Here is a 26,298-nt window from a genome sequence, read left to right as displayed (position 1 = left end):
AGGTAGTAGGACTCCTGATCCCATCCCCTGTCCCTTTTTTGTCGCCTTTTACGACTCAAATGGGAAAACTTGGTGGTAGTATTCTCATCATACGAAAATTGACTAAAACATATGAATCTGTTTTCCCTAAAAAAGCGTAGACTCAGAGGTGACTTGATACAGGTCTGTAAGATTCTAAAGGGAATTGACAACATCAAAAGTGACAAAATTTTCAAATTGAATGAGAATCAGACAAGAAACAATGGTCTCAAACTGTCCGGAAATAGATTCAGTTTGGAAATAGGTAGAAATAACTTTGCCAACCATGTAATCAATGAATGGAATAAGCTTCCTGCACAGGTAGTGCAATGTGGTTCAGTTCAATGCTTTAAGAATCATTTAGATAAACACCTAAGCAAGATGCTGTAATGATTATAATTTATTTTATATTATTTGTTTTTGTTTTGTTATCATTTGTCTGTTTGATTTTTATTTATTATTAGTTATATGTCAATTTATTATTATTTACTATTTACCTGTTTGTTTATTATTTAACTATACCTATGCATTTATTTATGTATTTTATTTGTTATTTACATTATTATAGTTTTTATTTATTATTTTATTATTATTATGATTTTTTTTCGCATCCGACCTAGATATGGACCAGGAGGTCTCCTGTCGGCATGCTCCGCCTTTGTAATCCTTTGTAATCCCCCACCACAGGGACGGTGAAAACAGAAAATGAATACTCAGAGAAATGGTACAGGACAGCAACAAGAGGTTGGGGGACAGCATAACAGAGGGACAGTCGTAGTATAAAAGTGTCATCATTTCTCTATGAACAGAGTTTTCCTCTATCATAGACAAAATTATGTGTGGCTCTGGTCCATAGGGGTGCCTCATATAGACCCTAAAGTATCAACTGCATGCTACTTTGCCACAATAACATGCAGCCAGTACCCCAATTATATACCTCTAAAATAATGCAGGTTGTTCCTTGCATTTTTCTATTATTTCTTTTTCATAGTTTCTCTTTTCATCTCTGCATATTTTTACATACCGTATATTTCCGTGTATAAGATGACCTTTGTATAAGACGAGGTACAAATTTAGAGCAAATTTTTATGAATTTATCTCATATCGGTAGTATAAGACGACTGCTAAATTACAAAAGCATCAGTGTATCAAACCTACCATACAAAAAGAATTTTGATTATGTTTATCAGCTGTTTTTTTCGCTTTTTCTCTTTTCTTTCTCATTACTTAACTGTATCCTTATACCAGATAAATTACTTACTGTATCCTTATAAATTCAAAATAAATGAAATAAAGCAAATCATGTATCATGATTTTCTAAGAACACATCAACTAACAAAAATTATTTGTTTACACTCCTGGTTTGTTCCTGGTTCAACTACTGTAATATATTTTTTTATTGATAAACGTTTTATGTACTCTAATCCAAAATTGTTATTTTCAGTCTTAAAAATTACTGAAAAGTTAGCGAAAGAAAAAGGTTGCTATGAACGCAACCAGTGCTCGATGTTTACATTTTTTTCAGCTGTGTTATGTGTTTACATAGAGTAGTTAAAAGTACCGTAATTTAATTAATATAGAATTATTCCTTGAATTTATTAACAATTGCCATTTACTATAAAGATATGCCAATAATATATAAGGTAAATATGATTTAATTACCTTTATTACCAGTTCTTATAATGTGAATAATTTCCTGTGTACCGGTGGTTATTGGCAGGCTAGCCTACCAAGTCATCTCACGTAGAATTCAAGGTCTGATTTTTATAATGGTAGTATAAGACGACCCCCAATTTTAAGGGGTGAATTTTTGGATTTTAGGGTCGTCCTATACGTGGAAATATATGGTAATTGTTTCTTAGTTTGATGCATGTTTGCCATTTGCTGTTTTTTTGGTCTTTTTTCCATTTTTTCCAAGCTTTGTCTCTTTTATCCTTAGCTTCACTACATTTTTTGTTGTGCCAGTTTTTTATGTATACTCTTTCCTGCTTTTGTTGTAGTACATATTTGTTCACTATCTGATTATAAATGTCTTTTAGTATATTTCATTTCTCTTCCATCTTTGTTTCTTCCCTTAGGAATTTTTCCCATTTTGCGTTATGAAAGAATTTTTTTAAGTTTCCCAAAATTCATTTTGTTATACATTTGTCTTCTTGTTCTATGTTTCTCATTTCTTCCTAGGTCCATTTGCTCTTTTAGTTCAAATTCTATTAGTACATGGTCACTCTTTCCTATTGGTGTTTTGTAATCTATTCTGTCCACAATTTCAGGTTCTGACATAAGTATTAAATCCAGTCTCGATGGCTCCTCATTGTTTCTGTATCTGGTATTTTCCTTTATCCACTGAGTCATTGTGTATACAATGGTCATATCGAGTAGCATGTTGCCCCAGATGTCTTCTCCACCCATAACTGTCATTTCTTCCCATCATATTTCTTTTGAATTAAAATCACCCATAATTATTATATTTCCTCTTTCAGTAAATTAGTTTTATTTTGTATCTTCCAACAGTTTGGTTGCTTTCAACTTTTATCATAATTGATTCTACTTTGTTTTTTCCTTCTGTTATCTTTGTCACATTTAAGTCTTTCCTAGTCAAAAATAATACTTCGCCACCCTGTTTTTCCTTTCTATTATCCGTCCAGCATTTGTATGGACCTTGTCCCACAGTATTTGATGGTTGAGTACTTTTTAGTTTAGTTTCTACTATTCCCATTATATCTGGTTTTTCTAATGCCAGATAGTCATTTAGTTCAGTCCTGATATCATTCCATGTATGTTGGTATAGGCTATCTTTAATTTTTTCCTTTCTTGTCTTTTTCTGTCTGTTTCCTTTTTTGTGATATACCATTTTCTCAGCCTCAGGTCCACCACTCACAAAAAAATCATTCTTTTCAGTCTCAGTTCTTTTTTAAATTTTCATTTGCTTCATTTGTAAGTTCCTTTTCTTTTTGTTTTACTTAATTGCTGATTTCTTTTTTTATCCGTACATTTTTGTGTTGTTCACTGTTCAGTGGTTTTGTTGTTCTAGATAGTCCTTCCTCTGCAGTCATTTGTGACCTAAGTTTTACTTTTAGTGGCCTATATTGTTTTTCTCTTGAGTATCTACCTATTCTATATGTCTTTTCAATTTCTTTATCTATACTTTGTCCCTCCTTTTGAATCTCGTACAGAATTTCTTTTTGAGATAAAGTGATTGATTGATTGATTGATTGACCTCACATGAGACACTGATGTTAAATTTGTTATTCACCTACTCTGACCTCACACAGCACTGAAGCTGTTTTTCTTTCATCTCACTTTTTGATGTCACTCAGAACACTGAAGCCAAGACCAAAGTGAGCGGTCTGTACCCTTCAAATGATCTGTACATTGTGACTGAAGTGCATACTCCAAAAGATGTGATGGAACTTACTCTCTACCCTGGAGACATGGTGGCTCTTATCAAGAACAAAGATCCTTTAGGAAACATTGGGCGCTGGTTTGTTGATGATGGAGGTGAGCTGGAAGAACATTATTGTTATTTGAATATGTTGAAGTTATTGTATTTCTATCTTATATGTAAAAGTCATATCTTTTCTATTTCTTCCTCATAAGAGAGTTTTTGAATTACAGATAGCAAAGGGTTTGTTCAGGCATCTTGCCTTCGTCCTGCCAACCAGCAAGCACAACCTAGTGTCCGTCCCTCATCATCCACACTTCCCAGCCAGGGGCATCCTGTGATGCAAGCCCCCAGCCGACCCTCTACGCTGAGCACCAACACTGTTCCTACACCACAAGCCTTGCCACCACCTGAACACCCACCTCGCTATGAAGATATTTTCCCAGGCTCTCCCTTGAACCAAAGCGTTCAGCCAACTATGCAGTTGCGACAGCCTCCTCCTCCCCCACAGTACTGCAATGTGGACTCTGGTTTACCGAGGGAAGAGATGCCACCCCGCTACTACTCATCTATCCCACCAAAGCCAGGAGCTCCTTCAGGTGTTCAAGAGGAACCTGTGCTAGAAGATGCCTATTGCAGCCCCTCAAAGGAAAGCCAGGTTTCCAATGAGTACTGCATGCCCATTACAGATGACAACAATATATATGAAGAAATTCAGCAGGTAGTAGTTTTGTTTTCTTTTCTTACTTAATAGATGATAGGTGCTACAGAGGGGCATCTTAGTTGATTTGTATTACCAGAAAGAAAGAATAACCAGCACACACTTGGAAATTCAGGTACATGTTTTTTTTAAGTTGTGAAATGTGTGTGGTAATTACTTTATGTATTCAGACAATCAGTCAATCCATTACCCTAGGTTGCTCTTTGCTGGAGATCCAATGCCTTATATTGTCAGTTGTCTACAGCTTGGCCCACATGTCACTCGAAGATATGTTGTGCTGCTGTTAGGATAGAGTGAGAGCAGGGCAGTGTAGGATGAGGGGTTCAGTGTCTTCTATTTGGTGGTTGCAACTAGAGCAATTTGAGTCTGGTCAGGCAAGTTCTGTCTCAGTACTTCTTTAGTGCTGACTGGTGGCCTGAACACAGTCATGCCAGTTTGATTCTTGCCTGTCAAGGGATTGATTATTTATTATCTGAAGAAGTTTGATGTAGTACTGGGTTTTGGGGTTGGTCTTTGAATGCTTGCTTCATGATCTGGGTGGGTGTATTTTTGTATGGACATGATCTTGGGTATTGGTGAGCGGTTGTTGTAGATAAGTGTGTTGTATGATATTGGGATTTATGTTGTTGTTGTTGTTGTTGTCTGGGTGGCTGTGCTTGTGTGACATGGTGGTAGGGAATGGGTCAGGTCTAGAATTTTTGCATAGAATTGTATACCTTTCATTTTTATGTAAGATTCCATGAGAAGAACCTTGGTTTTTGAGTACACATGATCTGTTGGGTTGGTTTTGGTGGATCCTATTATTGTTCCCTGTGTTTTGTTTTGTTTTGTATTGTCTGTAAGATGTCTTTCTTTGGTTTCTTGGTTATTGGAACCATGCTGTGGTTGTCATGAGTTGTTTGTAAGTTATGGTTTCTTTCTGTTGGCCAAATTCTGTGTTTGCTAATCTTGCAAGAGTAGTGGGTCAGGGATTGGAGATGGTTAAAAAAGAATAGAGAAAAATTAGAGAAATGCCAGTTATTGTTTACTGATGACCCTGTGCTTGTAGCAGGATCAGAGGAGGGATTAAGGAAGTTAGTGGTGGAGTTTGGGAAGGTGTGCAAAAGAAGGAAGTTAAAAGATAATGTGGGTAAAAGTAAAGTAATGAAATGTACAAAGGGAGAAAGTGGCAGCAGACTGGAAGTGAGTATTAAGACAGACTGAAGAAAGTGGATAGTTTTAGATACTTGGATGCAAATAGGGCAGGAAAGGGAGGAGTCAGGGTAGAATGTAGATTGAGAGAAGCAAGTAAATGCCTTGGGGGGGGATTAAAAAAGTGTAATGAGATATAGAAATTTGGGAATGGATGCTAAGAGGAGATTGTATGAAGGAGTGATTGTATTGACAGCACTGTATGGTGCAGAAACATGGGGCATAAGAGAGGAAGAGTTTAAATGTGTTTGAGATGAGGTGCCTGAGAAGTATGATAGGGGTTACTAGGTTGGATAGAGTGAGAAATGAGGAGGTGAGGAGGAGTAGAGGGGTGGAAAGGGAGTTGGGAGATAGGATGGATAAAAGAGTATTGGGATGGTTTGGACACATGGAAAGAATGAGTGAAGAAAGACTAGTAAAAGAGGTGTGGAAGGCAGAGGTGGAAGGAATGAACATGAGGGGTCGACCTAGGACGAGAGGGACAGATGGGGTGAAAGGGGCTTTGGGGAAGAGGGGAATGTCTATTGAGGAAGGGCGGGAGAGGACAGAAGACGGGTGAATGGAGAATGGTTGTGTATGGATGATGCTGTGATGCATGAGGTGGAGTGGGTGGGGGATGGGGAATGAGGGAGTATGTATGAGAAATAAACTGACTCAACCTGAAGGGATTTCTCCCCATCTCCTTGTCTGCATGAGGGGATGGAGAGGGTGGGTTTGCTGATTTAATGAAGTAGCCTTGCTGTGGATGTGCTGTGTCTTGCTACATTGCTTCTGACTCAGGGCAGTGGACAAGATACAGCAATGACACGTCATCCAGGAGGTACCAAGATAAGAGGGAGGGAAGTGGAGTATGTAGGGGATGGAATGAGTGGTTTCTATGCCTTTGTCTTTTGGCTACCTTCCTTGTAAGGGGGAAAAAGCCTTTGGTATATGTATGTATGCTAATCTTGTCATATTCATTTTTGTATTTGCTTTCACTTTGAGTTTTATGATGGGTGGACAGAAGGGTGTGTGTATTAAATGGAAGGCCAAGGGCTTTTTTGATTCTTTTAGTAGTTGTAGTCGGCCATTTCATAATACTATTTGTTGTTTTGATTCATGGTTGTATGGAATAAGTAATGTCACTGATGTGTTTTGGGGTGAAGCAGTCAATCTGTTATCATCCACAGTTCTAGTTGTGTAATGAGTTTTTTTTTTTTTTTTTTTTTTTTTTTTTTTTTTTTCTCTCTTTGTTTATTTCTATTTTATTTTGGGCATGGTGCTATTGGTATCAGGTGTTCCAGTGTTATCCATTGTCCATATCATGGGATATTTGATATACCAAGAAGTTTATCTCTGTATTTGCCCTTGTATTTTTATGTACTACTTGCTCAAAGCACCATTTGTGTGGCTAAGCACTCTGGTCTCTCTTTTTAAGAAGAAGAAGAAAAAGGAAAAGTGAACTAAAACTTTTATTTGTTATCTAGAATATTTTTTGAATGGGAAAGGTCCTTAAACCAAAAACAAGTAGAACTGAGTGATGGCAACCAATTGCAGCAGTATTTTGCATGTTATAGATGTATGATATGTCAATGTAGCAATCAGTTTGCATTCCTCTTTGCAGTGCATGCGCTTGAGAAGCACAGACTACCATTAGAAAAATGAAAATTGAAACTTTTAGTGCATGCGACTTTTTTTTTATAAATTATGACAACTATAGTAAATTACATTTTATTGATATGTTATTTATCAGTGGAGTAGACTACTATATAAGTAGCAGGCTGTGATCGATATCTGGTTCAGTATTTCTAAACAAAAAGAGTGAAAAGCAGAAGTGGATTTTGTGAACTTGAGAGGAAGACTGAGAAAGAGGTGGATGGATGGGATGAAAGGGGTTTTGGACGCATGTGAATAGGATGTCGAGCAGGGAAGTGACTCAGCCTGAAGGAATGTTCATCTCATCAGCTTCATAGATTATTTTGAGTCAGTGAGGTGTGGTTGCCATATGAGGAGGTAGTTGGGGTAAAGCAGTTTTGGTTATTGGGTCCTGCTGCAGAAGAGCTGTCCTTACTGCAATGCTTTTGACCCAAAGAGTGTGATGGGGGACAGGGTGACCCTTCATCATGAAAGGGAGAGGTGATTGATGGGATTTTAGTTGTATATGATGAGATATGTGATTTGACTCTGCTTCCTCTTTCATAAGGGGGAGAGGAGACTCATGGATCCCAGGTGACTGGCAACATAGAGAGAGAGAGAGAGAGAGAGAGAGAGAAAGAAGAGAAGAGAGAATCAAATAATAATGCTAGTTCATGTTTTCCAAACAGAGGTGCCTAATTGCCACAGTTTCCTGGTCAGCTAATCTAGTGAAAAGAAATCCAAGGCAATGATAACAGGATGCATTTAGTGTTTTCTTATGCAGAGAGATTTTTTTTGCACTATTATTCTTCTTGGTAAGAGTAGACACCATTTGAAGACAGAACCTTTATCAAATGTACAACATTTTGCTTATTCAAGCTTCAGCAAGTGAAATGTTGTAAATTTAATAAAGGTTCCATCCTCACATGGTGTCTACTCTGACCATTTTGTTGGCAATTACCATTTTAATTCATTCTTATTCTTCTTCATCATTATCTTCATGTTTATGAACATCATCTTCTTTTTCTTCTACTTGCTCTTCTTATTTGTTGCTTCTCATTTTCTTCTGAACAGGAGAATGAAGAAGGTGCAGAGGGAGTTAAAGAGACTAGTCCCATCTATGAAGTCATTCCAGAAGATGAGGTTGAGACAGATGCAGCAGATGGAAAAGTTCCAATTCCTTCTTCAGAATCAGATGAACCCCAGGTGATTAGATGTTCCTCTGTTTTAATACATTCAATCTGTAGGTGGCATGGTTTGTAAGTTATGTTTTGGCTAACATCAGGTGATTTCCATCATAAGAGGAACATCATACATACATACATATACCAAGGCTTTTTTCCCCCCTTACAAGGGAGGTAGCCAAAAAGGAAAAGGCATAAAATCATTCCCACCCATTCCATCCCTGAATACACTCCACACCCCTCCACCCTCCCTCTCATCTTAGCACCTCCTGGATGACAGGTCATCCCTGCACCCTGTCCACTGCCCTGGGTCAGAAGCAGTGTCGCAAGACACAGCACATCCACAGCAAGGCCGCTTCATTAAATCGGCGACCCCCCCTCTCCATCCCCCCATTGCATAAAAAAAAAAAAAAAAAAAAAACATACATATATATATATATATATATATATATATATACCAAAGGCTTTTTTCCATTTGCAAGGGAGGTAGCCAAAAAACAAAGGCATAAATTCCACTCCCACCCATTCCATCCCCACATACTCCACTCCCATCCAACCCCCTCCCTCCTTCTTATCTTGGCTCCTCCTGGATGATAGGTTCATCCCTGTATCTCACCCACTGCTGTGAGTCAGAATCAGTGTCGCAAGACAGCACATCCACAGCAAGGCCACTTCATTAAATCAGCGACCCCCCACTCTCCGTCCCCTCATGTAGAAATAGAGAAGATGGGGAGAAATCCCTTTGGGTTGCATCAGTTTATTTTTCACACATACAGGAGTCCCTCAAATAACGCGGGGGTTAGGTTCCTGAAATTACCGCGTATGCTGACATTCCATATTAAATACCAAGAGCCGTATGTATGTGTACATGTATTTACCTAGTTGTATTTTACGGGAAGGGGAGCTATGCTCGTGGGATCCCGTCTTCATATCTCATTTTATCTAAACTATTTTTAAATTCATGTATTGTTTTTGCACACACCACTTTCTCATCTAACTTGTTCCAACTGTCTATTACTCTGTGAGGAAAGCTGTTCTTTTTCAAATCTCTTCTATAGCTGTCTTTTTTTATTTTCTTTCCGTGTCCTCTTGTATTTCTGTCATCCCATTTTATCAGATTCTCTCTATCAGTAATTTCCATGCCTTTCATGATTCTGTAAATAGCTATCAAATCTCCTCTCTCTCTTCTTTGCTCTAGTGTCTGTAGTTCAAGTTTTTCTAGTCTCTCTTCATATGATAGTTTTGAGAGTGTTGGTGCCAATTTTGTAATTGCTCTTTGTATTCTTTCAAGTTTTTTTTATACATTTTTTTGTACTTGGTGACCATATCGTTGCTGCATATTCCAATCTTGGTCTTATCAGGGTGATTAGTATTTTCTTCACCATTTCTTCATCCAGGTATGTAAATGCAACTTTGATTGTTCTTATTAAATTATAGGTTTCTCCAAAAATCTTATTTATATGTTTCTCAGGTGACATATTATTCATAACAATGACTCCCAGGTCCTTCTCATTTTCTACTTTTTTTATTCCTTCTTCTCCCAAATTATATGATCCTGTTATTCTGTTTTTGCTTTTTCCAAATTCCATTATACTGCACTTTTTTGTATTGAACTCCATCTCCCACTTCCTACTCCATTCCTGTACTTTATATAGATCTCTCTGTAGTGATTCACAATCTTCTTCTGTTTTCACTCTTTTTAGTAGTTTTGCATCATCTGCAAAGAAGCTCATATAGCTTTCAATTCCTTCATCCATATCATTAATATATATAGCAAACATTATTGGGGCCAGTACTGTTCCCTGCGGAACACCGCTTATTACTTTATCCCATTTTGAGTGCTGGTCTCTTATCACTACTCTCATTTTTCTTTCTTGCAAAAAGTCTTCCATCCAATTTAGCAGTTTGCCCTGTATTCCTCCTTCAGTTTCTAATTTCTTAAGCAACTTCTTATGTGGTACTTTGTCAAAAGCTTTCTTTAGGTCTAGAAATGCACAGTCCGCCCATCCATCTCTTTCTTGTATTATATCTATTAGCCTTGAATTTTGCCTTGGATTTAACACTTTGTTTTTTTCTAAATATTTTACCCATCTACTTTTGATAATTCTTTCACAAATTTTTGCTATTGTACTTGTTAGAGAGACTGGTCTATAGTTGGTAGGTTCTTCTTTATTTCCCCCTTTATATATAGGTACTATATTTGCTTTTTTCCAATCTTCTGGAACTTTTCCTTCTTTCAAGGAACTGTTTATTATGCTATGTATTTTGTCTGCCAGTTCATTCCTGCATTCTTTCAGAATCCAGTTTGCTATTTCATCTGGTCCATGCGATTTTCTGACATCAAGATTACTGAAGTGTGTCAATATTTCATTCTTTGTTACTTCTATTTCTTCCATAGGGGGGACTTTCTCTTTCCATTCAATCTCTTCAGGTTGTATGTTCTCCCTTGTAAACACTGATTTAAAATGTTTGTTCATAATTTCCACCATTTCCATTTCCTCAGTGTATTCAACTCCCCCTTGTCTTAATTTCTCCAAGTCTTGTTTGTTTTTCAGTTTATTGTTTACAAATCTGTAGAATAGTTTTGGTTGATCTTTACACTTTTCTATGACATCTTTTTCATATTTTCTCTTTTCCTCTCTGCACGTTTGTACATATTCATTTCTATATCCGGTATATATTTTCCATTTTTCAGGTTTTCTGTCTTTTTTCCATCTGGTCCAGGCTTTGTCTCTTTTGTCTTTTAACTCCCTACAACTTTTGTTGTACCAGCATTTTACATATTCTTTTTCTTGTTTTTGTCTTGGGACATACTTTTCCACTCCTTTTTTGTAAATTTTTGTCAAAATATTCCATTTCTCTTCCACTGTTGTTTCTTCTTTGTATATTTCTTCCCAGTTTTCTTGTTGAAAGAATTCTCTTATTTTATCAAAGTTTGTTTTTTCATACATCATTCTTCCTTTTCTATATTGTTCATTTCTTTTCATATATTTTTCTTCATTAAGTTCCAGTTCAATCAATATGTGGTCACTTTTACTTATTGGTGTTTTATATTCAATTTTGTCCACTATTCTAGGTTCAGATGTAATTATTAAGTCTAGTCTTGATGGTTCTTCTTCATTTCTATAACTAGTTTTCTCCTGTATCCATTGTGTCATTGTATTGTCAGTAATCATCTCAAGTAGAGCGTTTCCCCATGAGCCGTCTCCTCCCTTTACTGTCATTTCTTCCCAGCAGATTTCTTTGCAATTAAAGTCGCCCATCATAACTATTCTTCCTCCATCTTCCATTATTTTATTTAATGTTATCTTTGTGTCCTCTAACATACTTTTATGTTCACTCTCCTCCCATGAGGCTGTTTTCAGAGGCACATAATTTATCACAAACTTTCTGCTCTTCTTACCTCTGTCTTCCACTTCTATCATAATCATCTCTACTGTATTCTTTCCATATATGACACCCCTCACGTTTATATCCTTATTCAGGAACATAACTCCACCCCCTTGCTTTTTCTCTCTGTTTCTAATCCAATATTTATATGCATCATGTCCTACACTATTGGGTGGTAGTGGGCCTTTTAATTTTGTTTCTACAATTCCCATTATGTCCGGTTCTTTTTCTTTCAAATAATCATTCAGCTCATTCAATCCTGTTATTAATCCATCTATATTTGTGTAAGACACTCTTAGTTTTCTGCCACTTCCATTGTGTTCTCTGTTTCCCTTTTGTTTTTCGCTTGTATGTCGAACTGCCTTAGTTTCATATTCACTACTCTCCAATAGAATCTCTCTTTTTCTGACTCCGTTCTGCTCTCGTTTTTTTTCTTAGCTTCCAGTCTTTTCTGCTTTTCCTCCTCTCTTTCCTCTTTATTCATTTCCCTTTTTATCCATACCTTTTTATATTGTTCACTTGTTGCTAGTTTCCCTGTTTTGGATAAGATATTCTGTGCCGTCGTTTGTGACCTGAATTTAATCTTAATTGGTCTGGTCTTATCTGTACTATACTTTCCGAGCCTGAATTTTTCCTCAATTTCCTTCATAATTTCTGGTTCATCTTCCTGAACTAATTTTAGTAAACTGCTTACTTTTTCATTTTCCTCATTGGTTCTTGAGGTTCTATCTGGGTTATGTTTCTCTTCCATTCCTAATATAATTATACATTTCTTTTTATCAGCTAAGTCTCTTACTATATTCTCCTTCTGTCTCATCACTTTAATAACTGAGTCTTCAGTTTGTTCTCTCATTTGCTGTTTAATTATGTCAGTAAATGCAACTTTACTGTTTTCTTGAATTGCCTTCCATCCCTCTCTGTTTTCTTTATTATTCATCTTTAACTCTTCATTCTCCTTTTTTACTTCTTTTAACTGTCTTTTTAGGTCTTCTATTTCCTTAGTTAAGTTTTTGTTCGCCTTCTCTAGTTCTTCCAATTTTTCAACCCTCTGTACAATGTTGTTAACATGACCGAACCTACACTCCAAGTCCTTGATCATCTTATCGACCTTCTCTTCTAGTCTTGTCAGTCGGGGGGGGTTTGTGTCCCCCCCACCCTCTTTAAATCCCTGGAAAATATTCTCATCACTTTCTACTGTATTGCTCTTATCTATACTTCTAATCTTTACATTTTTATTAGACATTTCGTCGTCACTCAGCTGGTCGGGGGGCCGTTTGTTTACCTTTCGCCTGTCTGCCTGGGCCAAGTCTTCTCCTTCCTCATTTCCTTCCATTTCCCCAGCAATTCCTCCCCTTCTCCTCTTTCCCTACTTTCCCACTGCCCAACGAGCAATTTCCCCCCACCCTGTAAATACAATAGGCACTTCCTTAGCTTTGGGATCCACGAAACTTCACTTTTCTTCGGAACGTCTTCTAAGCCGTCCGTTCGTTGAAGTGTGTGTGTGTGTGTGTGTGCGCGTGTATGTGGTGTATGTATGTGGCGTTTGTGGCATATGTATGTGTTTGTGCATGTATACATGTGTGTGTATGTGGCGTATATACATATGTGTGTGTATGTGGCGTATACACGTGTGTGTATGTGGCGTATGTATATGTGTGTGTATGTGGCGTATGTATGTGTGTGTGGCGTGTGTGTGCGTGCGTGCGTGTATGTGTTCACATGTACAAGTAAGCATGTACGTGCGTGTGTCTGTGTTCGTATTTGTGTGTACACGCACACACATTCACAACATACACTGGTTGTCTAACACGTGTCTACGTGTGCATGTCTACACGTGTGTAAGCATGTATATGTCTGTTTTTGATCTCCCAAACCACCACCGCCAGTAAAAACAAGAACCTCATAAGAGAAATTAAGACACGACAAGCGCAGTCATTATCAGACTTATTAGTTGTGTTCCAAACGAAAGAAACATTACACTTCAACAGGTTAGGGCGGTAAAATTTCATGATAGCATGGCGCAGGTGGTGGAAGCAACAAGCTAAATCTTGTTGGCTACCCCCCCTACCACCCCCTATTCCCCCTCTCCTCCCCTCCCTCCCTCCTGCATCAGTACCCGGAGGTTGACACGACCGCAGGCAGCCACCCATGGCTATCCCCTCACCCCACACCCTTGTTTGAGCAGTTCCCAGTGTACATAATGACCGCGTTACATGAGGATCGACTGTATATGGTAAAATGGAAAGCAGTCACCACAAATGTTTGCGATGTTGCCGCGTGTGTGCGTATGCGTGCCCGACTTGGCGCGAATTTTAAAACAGTTCTCTACATTTGAGATGGTTTTAAAATAAAATCCACGTATGATTGAATCCGTGTTATTCGAATCCGTGTTATTTGAGGGACTCCTGTACTTCCTCACCCCCCATCTGCCACCCACTCCCCCTCATGCATCACAGCATCATCTATGCACAACGATTTTCCATTCATCCCTATATTCACCCCTGTATTCTGTCCTCTCCTGTCCTTTCTCAACAGACATTCCCCTCTTTCCCAATGCCCCTTTTATCCCATCCATCCATCTCATCCTAGGTAGCTCCTTCATGTTTACTCCTTCCACCTCTGCCTTCCACACCTCTTTTACTAATCTTTTTTCACTCATTCTTTCTATGTGTCATAAAAAAAATCTATGAAGTCTAGCATTGTAGAGAATACCTCTTGAGTTGAATAATATGTGTCATAAAGAAAATCTATGAAGTCTAGCATTGTAGAGAATACCTCTTGAGTTGAATAACATTGCTTGACATTAGCCAGAATAAGATCTGTGAAGGCCACCTTTGTAGCCCATGAAGTTAAGAACCTTTTATTTATCCATTCAAAGCAGTGCTACAAGGCATTTAACACTATGGTCTCATGGGTCTCAACTTATGCTGCCAGTTCCCCATAGTCATAATTGGAAGATGTTGTTGTATATTTGTTGGTATTGGTCCTCATGTAATCAGGATAACTATAACCTTTCAGCCTAGGTTTCAGTCCTGAGCAGAATAAAATCATCTGATTTGTCATTACATGATGTATGAAGAGTAATGTTTGTTGGTCATAGGAGTTGATGGTGATGCTATAGTTTATATTGTTATTTTTCCATGGTTTTGAGGAAATATCGTAACTCATATAGATATGAATACAACTTATCATTGATTTATCAGTTACCTTGACTTACTTTGATTTTCTAAATACCTTAAATAACTTTCAATTACTCTTCCCCCTCAGTTCTACTATGCACTCTACAACTTTGGTGGGTCTGACAGCTGCCAGTTAAACCTGAAGGAAGGACAAGTTGTCTTGGTGCTGGAGGCTTCTGGGGCCTGGTGGTTTGTGGAGGACCGGCAAGGGACTCAGGGTTATGTGCCAGCCAGCTACCTGAACAAGTACACCTAGTTTGGAGTAACTGTTCTTTTTACAAGATATTAAGTAGTTTTGATATAACCAAAGGGGGAAGAACGAAAGATTGTATTAAACATATCCTAGGGCATCAATTTCATCAGTGTCAGTTCTCAAGGAGTGGAGAAAAACCCAGTTAGAATAACAATGTCACATGTCATTGTTCTACTTTATGTTGTCTATAGAGAAGGTTTAGGGAGTAGGATGAAACGACAAGTATGGGTATAACATGATTCTTTTATGGGAAACCACTGACCTAGAATTCACCAGGATGCCTTGGAACAAAATGAAAACACTCGGTTTTCAGTGGCAGTCAAGAATAATTTTGTGTTCTCAATATGTTTCCTTAATTCACTTTGTAAAAGTCTGATTAGTCTATGCATATGATATATTTGTATCAGGATATATGTGCTCAAGTGCATACACACACACACACACGCAACTCATTCCAACAAGACTTGGACAAGATCTGGAAGTGGACTCAAAAGTGGGAAGTGAAATTCAATATCAAGACATGTAGTATAATGGAATTTGGAAAAAGTAAAAACAGAATATTGGGAGATAATATAATTGGTGAAGAAGAAGTCAAAAAAGTAAACTCTAAAAAAGACCTTGGAGTGATGATCAGCAAAGACTTGACACCGGATAAGTATATTAATAAAATAGTCGGAGAAACCTACAATTTATTGAGGTCAATAAAAGTGGTATTTGCCTATTTGGCCTAGGAAATGATAAAAAAAAATTAACTACAATAATAAGACCAAAACTCAAGTATGCAGCAAACTATGGACACTTGGTACCAAAAAGAATATAAAAAAATGAGAAAGAATACAAAGAGCAACAACAAAAGTGGCACCAACTTTTTCCAAAATGACATATGAACAAAGACTGTCCAAATTAGAATTACCAACTCTGGAACAAAGAAGGGAAAGTAGAGACCTACTAACTATCTATAGAATTATGAAGGGAATGGAAATCTTAGATAAGAATGATTTATTGAAATGGGACAATGGAAAAACAAGAGGACACGAAAAGAAACTAAAAAAAAAAAAGATAATTACAGTAGAGATCTGAAAAAAAATAGCTTCCCACACAGAGTGATAGATACCCTGAACAAATTAGACAAAGAAACAGTGTGTGCAAACACTATTCAAGATTTTAAGACAAAACTTGATGCTGAGAGATACAAAGACGGGTCACCACGAGCATAGCTCCCTTCCCGTATAATACAACTTGGTAAATACAACTAGTTAAATACATACATACACACACACAAGTAAAATGTGTAGATACAGCTAGGTGAATGTAGTCACTCAATTCATAGCCTTGAAAAATCTCTTGCACGAGGTGTGTGGCACCAAGGAGCCTGACCATGACCATTGGGTTGGCCCACAGTGTACTTAGGTAATGGGTAAGTGTAGGACAGTGCCAAATAACATGTTATGTATTTACCTAGTTGTATTATACGGGAAGGGAGCTACATCCAGGGCATATGGTGTGTTTCCATATCAGTGCCTTGTTGGTATCATCTTTGTGCTGGATGATGAGTTGAGCATAGGTCTTGGGGGATGGGGTTAGGGGGTTCTCTTCAAGATTTATGTCGGGGCACCTGGGTTAGTACTGAATTTGTTGGTCTTGAGAATAATGTTTAGTGATGTATGCAATCATATTAATTGAAGGTAGATTGTTATTACTCAAATCTCTATTTGTCAGTTCCACAAAATCTCTTCATCAAGTAAATCAGAGGCCATAACCAGTTTTCTGGGGGGTCAAGGATCTCCTGCAAGAGATAACAGATTGATCTATTTTGCTTTATACAAGTCATTAGAAATTGAAAGTTCTAGCCCATTTATAAGTAATTACTCTTAACAGTGAAAGTAGAAGAGGTTATGATAAGAAGATCTGTCAATCTGTTATTGATCTCATTGTCACAAGTTCTACTCTAGATTGCTTTGGTTACTCTTACACCTAACTATGAATAATTGGTACAAGTAAAACAATCCTTCATTTTTTTTAGCTGTATATGACATCACTTATAAAGACAGATAAGGATCTGTGTAATACACTTGTCTTATGTTTAAGACAAACACAGGATTTAGAGCTTCAACTATGGTAGCAGTGTATTCAGATTACTTTGCATGAATATGGGTTCAATCTCATGCATACTAAATATTAATTCCAGTTCTTTGCACTTGTTATGACTTAACTATGAACACCATCCTTTCAGTTACCCAAATGAGAGTCCACACACATTTTTATTGAAACATATATGCAAAATATATATTTGATATTTTTGTCATAATGTTCAGTTATGATTATGTTGTTTATGAACTTTCCATTTCATAACCTGAGTTTAACCATGATAAATGAGGCTCTCATGAATGAGGCTGTAGTCTTCACTTGCTCTCTTCATCTCATGATTAACCCCTTCCATACGGTGCCGCACACGTAGGCGTCATGGACTTAGATCTCGGTGGCAGCAGCCAATGCCAGCCGTACGACGTGTCGTAATAATACTCGCATCATAAAATATAGTCACCGCTTATATCGATCGTTCTCTCTTCACCCGTGAATTTTGATAACCATAGAAAATGCGACTACAAAAGAATTAGAAAGAATGTCATTATGGAGGGGCGACTACAATAAATATAATCAAGACGCCGATATGGCAGCCTCGCGAATACTCGCTCCCCATGACGCCTACGTGTGCGGCACCGTATGGAAGGGGGTTAAGCAAATTTTGAGTATTTTATAAGTCTGTGTTAGTTATTTTGTATTATGTGACATCAGTTTTTGTGTGTAATTCTTGTTGATGTATTTTTTGCCTTTTGTTAAATACAGTATAATGGTTGGTGATGTGATAGATGAAACTGGTCTTCCTGCAGAACTGAAAAAACATTTGTGTTTTTGTGCATGTTTGGTATGTCAGTGTGTTTGTATTTGTGCACTTCTTGCCAATGTTAGGATCTTTGAAGTATGTGGCTTTTGTGTCAAGTGTGAAGATGAGGTATGGAAGGGTTAAATTTAAGTGAGCACTAAAGATATGACACATTTTATTTGATTGGATGTGTTATTTTGAGTTCATGATTTCAGATGCAACAGTTGGGTATGTTTCTCTCTCTCTCTCTCTCTCTCTCTTTTTCTCACTCACTTATGTACACATGCACTCATGTACATACACACATACATACATATACCAAAGGTTTTTTCCCCCTTACAAGGGAGCTAGCCAAAAAGAAAAAGGCATAAAATCCATTCCCACCCATTCCATCCCTACTACACTCCACTCCCCTCCACCCTCTACCATTCCTCTTATCTTGGCACCTCCTGGATGATGGGTCATCCCTGCATCTTGTCCACTGCCCTGGGTCAGAGGCAGTGTTGCAAGACACAGCACATCCACAGCAAGGCCGCTTCATTAAATCGATGACCCCCCTCTCCGTCCCCTCATACAGAAAAGGAGAAGACAGGAAGAAATCCCTTTGGGCTGCATCAAATTTTTTCTCACACATACTACCTCACCCCCTATCTCCCCATCCATTCCACCTCATGCATCACAACATCATCTATATACAACTATTCTCCATTCACCTCTGTCTTCTGTCCTCTCCTGTTCTTCCTCAACAGATATTCCCCTCTTCCCCAAAGCCCCTTTCACCCCATCCATCCATCTCATCCTAGGTTGCCCCCTCATGTTCACTCCCTCCACATCTGCCTTCCATACCTCTTTTACTAGTCTTTCTTCACTCATTCTTTCCATGTGTCTGAACTATCCCAATACTCTTTCATCCACTCTATCTCCCAACTCCTTTACCACCCCTGTTCTCCTCCTCACCTCCTCGTTTCTCACACTATCCAGCTTAGTAACCCCCATCATACTTGTCAGGCACCTCATCTCAAACAAATTCAAACTCCTCTCTAATGTTCCATGTTTCTGCCCCATACAGTGCTGTTGGCACGATCACTCCTTCATACAATCTCCTCTTAGCATCCATTCCCAAATGTCTATTCCTCATTACACTTTTTAATCCACCAAGGCATTTACTCAGTTTTCTCAATCTACATTCTACCTCCACCTCCACTCCACCCGAATGTGGCAGGAAAGGGTGGAGTGAAGGTGGAGGTAGAATGTAGATTGAGAGAAGTAATGAGGAATTGACATTTGGGAATGGATACATACACACACTACGTTCTTTTTACTCCAATTCCAGACTTTGTCCAGATCTCCCTGAAAAGATTTGCAATCTTCTTCATTACTCACTCTCCAGTAATTTTGCATCATCTGCAAAGACGTTTATAGCATTCAATTCCTTCATCCATGTTTATATAAATAGCAAACATTATCAGAGCCAACACAGAGCCTTGGGGTACTCCACTTATCATGTTTACCCATTTTGAGTACAAAATCGGTTGGGATTTAACAAAATTACAAAAATAAATGATATATATTTTTATTTTCGTCAGTGAAATCAGACCACCTCCATGGATGGTCTGCCCTGCCAATACCCCTAAAAAACAACATAAACACGTTACGGGAATTGTGGGGAATAAAACCAACATTAGCAGTTTTATTACCGGAATTCTCTATTCACTTAAAAACACAAGATTTATTACAAATGATGGTAAATTTTTAGTTTCGACCATGGGCGCAATGTAGCAATAGAAAATTAATTATTAATTTTGTAAATTATAATGTATCAACGTAATATGCAATTTTGTGAGCGGAAATAAAAAACAAAAAAGGTGTTAAACAGATTTCGTAAGTAACGAAGTTGTGTCGGACAAATGGTATGCCATGTTTGTTATGATAGATGCCGACGTTGAAGAAATGAAAGGATGATAAATTCATCTAACCTAACCTAACCTGTGTTCAATAAATCATTACAGTACCTGCAAATTAAATGTCATCCGGCTCGTCGTCGTTGTGAGAGACGTTGGCGGGCTTTTCAACCACTCTCTCAGCTTGCGGGGTATACAAAGTTCTTGCAGCTTGAAGGAATGCATGTATCTCCGCTCCATAACATTCCTTCAAGAAAATGTACCTGGCGAGGTACTGTCGGAAGTACTGAGGCCATCAATTGACAGACAACAAGATGGCGTCCTGATCCTATGCTACCGACTTCGTTCATTAGCATATTTGCTTGTAGCAAGGTATTTTTTATTTTCATTTCCGCCCACAAAATTGCATATTACATTGATACATTTTAATTTACAAAATTAATAATTAACTTTCTATTGCTATATTGCGCCCATGGTCGAAATTAAAAAAATACCCAAATGACTACAGTCGGAGTTGAGCGAGACTAGACTAATGCAAAATGGCTGTCTGTGTTGAATGCGGTGGCATGGACTCAAAAACTGTCGAAGTTTTCGCAATTTTCTTGTCAAAATACATGCATCTTGGTTATAACTTGGTTGTAACTTTTGCTAGGCCTATGCACTGTCGCCGTCGGCAGGCTAGCTACGAAACGTGTCAAAATAGTATGTCACTGTCCGAGGCATTTTTTTTGCATTGAAGCCACACATAAGGTGCACCTCACGATAAGGCGCACCACCCGATTTTGGTCGATTTTAAGGATTTTGTCCGCGCCTTATGGTCCGAAAAATATGGTAGTTGTATTATACGGGAAGGGAGCTATGCTCATAGTGACTTGCCTTTGTATCTTTCAGCATCTAGTTCTTAAGTTCTTATATTGTTTTTACACACACTGTTGCCTCCTCCAATTTGTTCCAGACATCCACTACTCTGTGTGGGAAACTATTCTTTTTCAGATCTCATCTATAACTATCCTTTTCGAATTTCTGTTCATGTCCTTTTGTTTTTCTTTTATCCCATTTTAATAAATCTTCTCTGTCAAGGACTTCCATGCCTCTCATGATTCTGTAAATGGCCAGTAGATATCCTCTTTATCTTCTTTGTTCCAGGATTGGTAATTCCAATTTGGACAATCTTTGTATGTCAATTTTGAAAGTTTGGTGCCATCTTTGTCGTTGCTCTTTGTATTCTTTCTAATTTCTTTATATTCTTTTTTTGTGCTGGTTGTCTATAGTGCTGCAGTGTACTCCAATCTTGGTCTTACCAGTGTGACTAATATTTTCTTTACCATTACCTCATCCAAGTAGTTAAAGGCCACCTTTATTGATCTTATTAAATTGTAAGTTTCTCCGACTATTTTGTTAATATGCTTGTCTGGTATTTTCCTAGTTGTATTTTACAGGATGAGAGCTATGCTCGTAGTGATCCGTTTTCATATCTCTCCGCATCCAGTTTATTCTTAAAATCGTGTATAGTTTTGGCATTCACTGTTTCCCCGTTCACTTTGTTCCAGACATCAATCATTCTATGTGGAAAGCTATTCTTTTTCAGGTCTCTTCTATAAGTGTCCTTCTTTAGTTTCTTTTTGTGTCCTCTTATTTCTCTTCTGTCCCACTTTAATAAGTCATCTCTATCGAGGATTTCCATCCCTTTTATAATTCTGTAAATGGTCAACAATCACCTCTTTCTCTTCTCTGTTCCAGTGTTGACAGATGTAGTTTCTCCAATCTTTGTTCATATGTCAGATTTGCCAGTGTAGGTGCCATTTTTATCGCTGCTCTTTGGATTCTTTCCTTGGTGATAATTACTCCTAGATCTTTTTTTAATCCCCTTAGCTCATTATTTAGTTTGGAATTTATTTTCTATAATTCACATATCTCATTGTTAGCTTCAAAAAGGCCTGGTAAATTCACAGTCTCTTTCCTTAGCTCTATGAATTCTTTCTCACAATTTTTTATTAATACTCATCTCCCTTTCCATATCTAAAATTTGACTCAAATTTCTTCTTTCGTACCAAAACCAGAAAAAGTGTCTTTGCTATACAATCGAAAGATCCTTGGTGTCTCAAGGCCTCTGTTTACATTTAGTTTCGGTGTAGCGCCTCCATAGGGCTCTGTGTTTGAGTCAACATTTGGCTCAAAATCATTATTTTTATTTTCTTACATTTTCTCTCATTATATCAATTTAACACAGCAGAGAAATCATTTTGGGTAACCACAAGTGCCCCCCCCCTCCCATTCAATACAAACCAGGCCTCTTGTTTTCCTTGCATTATTGAGAATTTTCATTTTATTTGGCAGCCTTTGAAGCTCTAGTTGAGAGGTGTTGACAGCTCAGAAGTGTGTATACCCCCTGTAACTATCCTCTTTAATTTTATCCCTTTAGTAAATCATCTCCATCAAGGACTTCCATCCCTTTCATAATTCTGTAGATGAAAGGGATGGAAGTCCTTGATGGAGATAATTTACTAAAGTGTGTGTGTGTGTGTGGAAATGCAAGTCAGTTTTTATATATATATCTCCTTTTTTATAATATTAGATTAATTTGCAACTAGTATATAAGGTTATCCAATAAGTTAATAGTAGATGTAGAGTTATGTAACAGGTTGTGAGTGGAGGTTTATTTTTAATGTGGTTGACAATATAGTTCCTTCTTTAGGCATTAAATTAATTTGTTCAGCTTTAGATTGTCACAGTATTTTGTTTTTGTTTAATGTATGAAAGATGGATTATGATCATGAAGAAAAGCAAATGTTCTCAAGCTTATGCAAGTTGTGTGAAGCCACACAGCATGATTAGGCATGCTTAGCCATGTAATCTTGTCAGGTAATTCAATACTCATTTTAATTTTCCCCACTTGATTAAGAATATTGGAATCTCTGTAGGCTGGTATAATTTGACATTCTGCTGTTGCCTATCTTTTATAGCTTAAAGTTTGAAAGGAGAATTTTGTTGAACCCATCTTTGTTGACATTGTGTATTTTCAAATCTTCTCATTATACCTACATGTATTTATTTGACTAACCACCAATGTGGAGATCTTCAATTGGCTGGTAAAATCTGACATTTTTATGGGACGTGTCATCAAAGGTGGATTTTTTTTCATGTTGAGTAGCTATTTTCTTTTTAGACCATAGTTTATTAGAATGTAGAATAGAATATTTTTACAGACTACTTATTATCTTCCTAAAAAAATTCTTCCTTATCTAACACAAGAGTGATGGATCCTTAGAGAAGTATTAGCTTGAGATGACTAAACATTCCATGGATGTATGTAGAGGTTTTGGGTGATATAAGGACCCAGAAAAAAGGTTGGGAAAGAAATGACATGAATTTTTTAGTTCATTGTGCAGGACACAAATAGAATTTTGTATAGAAACCTTGTTACTGTTATTGACAACATGAATGTAATTGTTATTGTTAATGACATGCCAGTTATTGTTATTAATGACGTGCTGGAAGAAATTTCTCTAAATTAATATTTTAGTAGAGCAGTAAGGTAACTGTCATTTTGCCACATTAATCTTCTAAGGAGGCAAAATGTGATTTTTATGCAAGGCATTGGATGTTCTGAAAGGGAGTGGTTTCCAACATACATTATTTCATAATTTGCTCTGATTTTTTCTTCCTCAATAGAATTATGATTATCTGTATAATTTGTTTTGAATGGAGAAATTATTGAAAATTGGACAGAAAAGTTCTGACAGAATAGCAGAGGTGGTAATAGTGAAGGGTTAATATTAAATTGATGTACAGTGAATTACGTGTCATACTGTATTGGTGCTTGATTGCAGTAGTATATACAATAAACATAACATAGTAGTTCCCAACCAGGGGCTTGGCAGACATTCCTAGCAATTTATCTTTTAGAGTGTCTGCTTATTATTTTATTGTTTGTTTAAAATTGTGTGACCTTGCTTCATAACAGATATGTAATGAAAGTGCTGATAAAAGAAAGGCAGGGTTTGTTTTTAATACATATATACATATACCAAGGCCTTTTCCCCCTTCCAAGGGAGGTAGCCAAAAAGGGAAAGGCATAAAAACACTCCCACCCATTTCATCCCTAAATACACTCCACACCCCTCCCACCCTTCCTCTCATCCATACGAGCCTTTTCCACAGAAATATGCACAATGTTACAGATGTGATCTGCAGACAATGTGATACTGACAGATTAACCCTTTCAACACAGAAATGTACTATAAGGGGTTGTTGAGTTATAATGGAGTTCCATTCCTAAGCAGTGTACCAATTTTTAGTGTGATGTACTGCCATCAAAAGAGTCTGCTTTACTCTTTGGAGCAATAATGAAGAGCAAAAAGCCCCACCCCCCAACCCCATGCTAAGGACAGGTAGTTTTTGTGTAAGTGGGGGCCTGAAAGGGGTCTCAATCAATTGAGCCCATCCGCAGCAGAATTTGTCCCCTCAGCTGAATGAAGGTAAAGTATTCACACTAGAAGGTGTGTTTGGGCTTCAAGGGTAAATAGGACTCACCAGTAGCATTATGTAAAGCAGGGCTGAAACCAATGCACCACAGCCTGTCCTTGACTATAAGACAGTTAATTATGTCACCACCTAACAAGTGCTCTGAAATTAATTTAAGAAAGGTTCTCTTGAGAGGTCAATGAACATGTTAGCAAGCAGTGACATATTGTAGGCATAGTAGTATAATGTAGACTGGGTGGTGGCATTATGAGACCAGTCAGCCCATCAGGTTCTCAAGCAATATAATCTTTGCATTACTAGGTAATACTGGAGATATGAATGTCTCTGATAGGTTTGTCATGGTTTTGGAGCCTGCCAGAGAAATGAGTGCTTTCGTGTGTGGTTGGTTTGTGATGAGCATTTTGTGAGGACAGCTAATTATGTGCATCTCATTGCTCATACATGCCATGCCAAATGAAAATCTAGTGATCAGTTGTTGCCTACAGCTTGTGATCTAAATTTTATGCAATTGTGTGTGTATATATATATATATATATATATACATACACACACACTCATGTCCAACTACACAAGCATACAGAAAACAGCAAGCAGATAGTGATTGTGCTGATGTAGAGTACGAGGTCTATTAGAAAAGTATCCGACTTTATTTATTTTTTTCAAAAACCTGATGGATTTGAATCGAGTGCACTTGCATGAGCCGACCTTGAACCTTTGTGCGCATGCGTGAATTTTTTCTCCTGCCTGTCGATAGCATCAGTTGCTGGCAAGCAGCATTTGCATGAGGTAATGTGTAGTGTTCTCAGCAGTTTTTCATTGCAAGGAAAATGATGGAACGACTGGAGCAGGGCTACTGCATCAATTTTTGCCAGAAACTGGGCGACAGCCACGTGGAAATCATTCGGAAAATTCAGACGGCTTTTGGTGACGATGCTATGGGCATCACACAGATTAATGAATGGTACAACCGGATTAAAGATGGCTGCACAACGGTGAAGAGCGAGCCACGCTCCGGTCAGCCATCAACATGCTGAAATGACCAGGTCATTGCCAAAGTGAACACTGTGGTGATGTGAGATCATTGTGTGACTATCTGAGAAATTGCGGAAGAGGTGGGCATCAGCACTTTTTTGGCACATTCCATTGTGACCAAAGATTTGGCCATGAAGAGAGTGGTGGTAAAATTCGTGCTGAAGCTGCTGACGGCGGAGCAAAAGCAACTTCGTGTTGAAGTCTCACAGGACATGCTGGACTCCACAAACAGTGACCCCGACTTCATGAATACCATAATCACTGGTGATGAGTCCTGGGTGTACGGATATGTCCTGTCATTTTCCTTGCAATGAAAAACTCCCAAGAGCACTACACACTACCTCATGCAAATGCTGCTTGCCGGCAATTGACGCTATCGACAGGCAGGAAAAAACTCATGCAAGCGCACGAAGGTTCAAGCGCGCTTGATTCAAATCCATCAGGTTTTTGCAGTAAATGAATGAATAAATAATTAAATAGATAAAGTCGGATACTTTTCTAACAGACCTCGTATATACTGTACATCTAGAGCATTTTGGTAGTTAAAGTTAGTTTTTTATTTAATTAAGAAAAAAGAAAAATATAGGGTGCTGTGAGAATGACTCAGTACACACACACACACACACTCATATGTGGCTTGCTGGTGCAGTGGTAATACCCTCGCGTGTTAGCTCAGCATTCCTAAGATTGGGGTCTGACCAGGGCTTGAAAAGATACACAGTATTACAAGCTATCACCTTCTCCCTCAGGCAAAGTGTTGGCATGTTATGTAAGGTCACAGCATTACTTACACATGAGCTTTGGAGATTTCATAAAGTATGGTGATAAGTGTCAATCATGAGCCCAGTACATGACCCAAGACTGTGGTGAATTTCTCTTTCTCTCTCACACACACACACATAGACTAATTGATGGTGAAAATTGGAGCTCCGAAGAAGAAGGGAAATTTTCGTGGATCTCAACAACAAGGAAGTACCTTTTTGTATGTATAGGGAAGGGGAAAGCTTGTGGTGTAGTGGGAAGGTGATGGAGAAGGGGAGGGATTACTGAGGGAAATGGAAGGA

The 26,298-nt window shown here is 37.9% G+C and overlaps 1 pseudogene; it reads left to right on the top strand.

Annotated features, from left to right (window-relative positions):
* Positions 1–19,332, top strand: part of LOC143025423 (uncharacterized) — a 137,315-nt pseudogene extending 117,983 nt beyond the window's left edge.
* Positions 19,333–26,298: the final 6,966 nt, after the last annotated feature.

The sequence above is a fragment of the Oratosquilla oratoria genome, chromosome 5 (genome assembly GCF_046742065.1).
Source record: "Oratosquilla oratoria isolate Oo_2021 chromosome 5, ASM4674206v1, whole genome shotgun sequence".
Taxonomy (NCBI): Eukaryota; Metazoa; Arthropoda; class Malacostraca; order Stomatopoda; family Squillidae; genus Oratosquilla; species Oratosquilla oratoria.
This window is presented reverse-complemented; position numbering and strand designations above follow the sequence as displayed.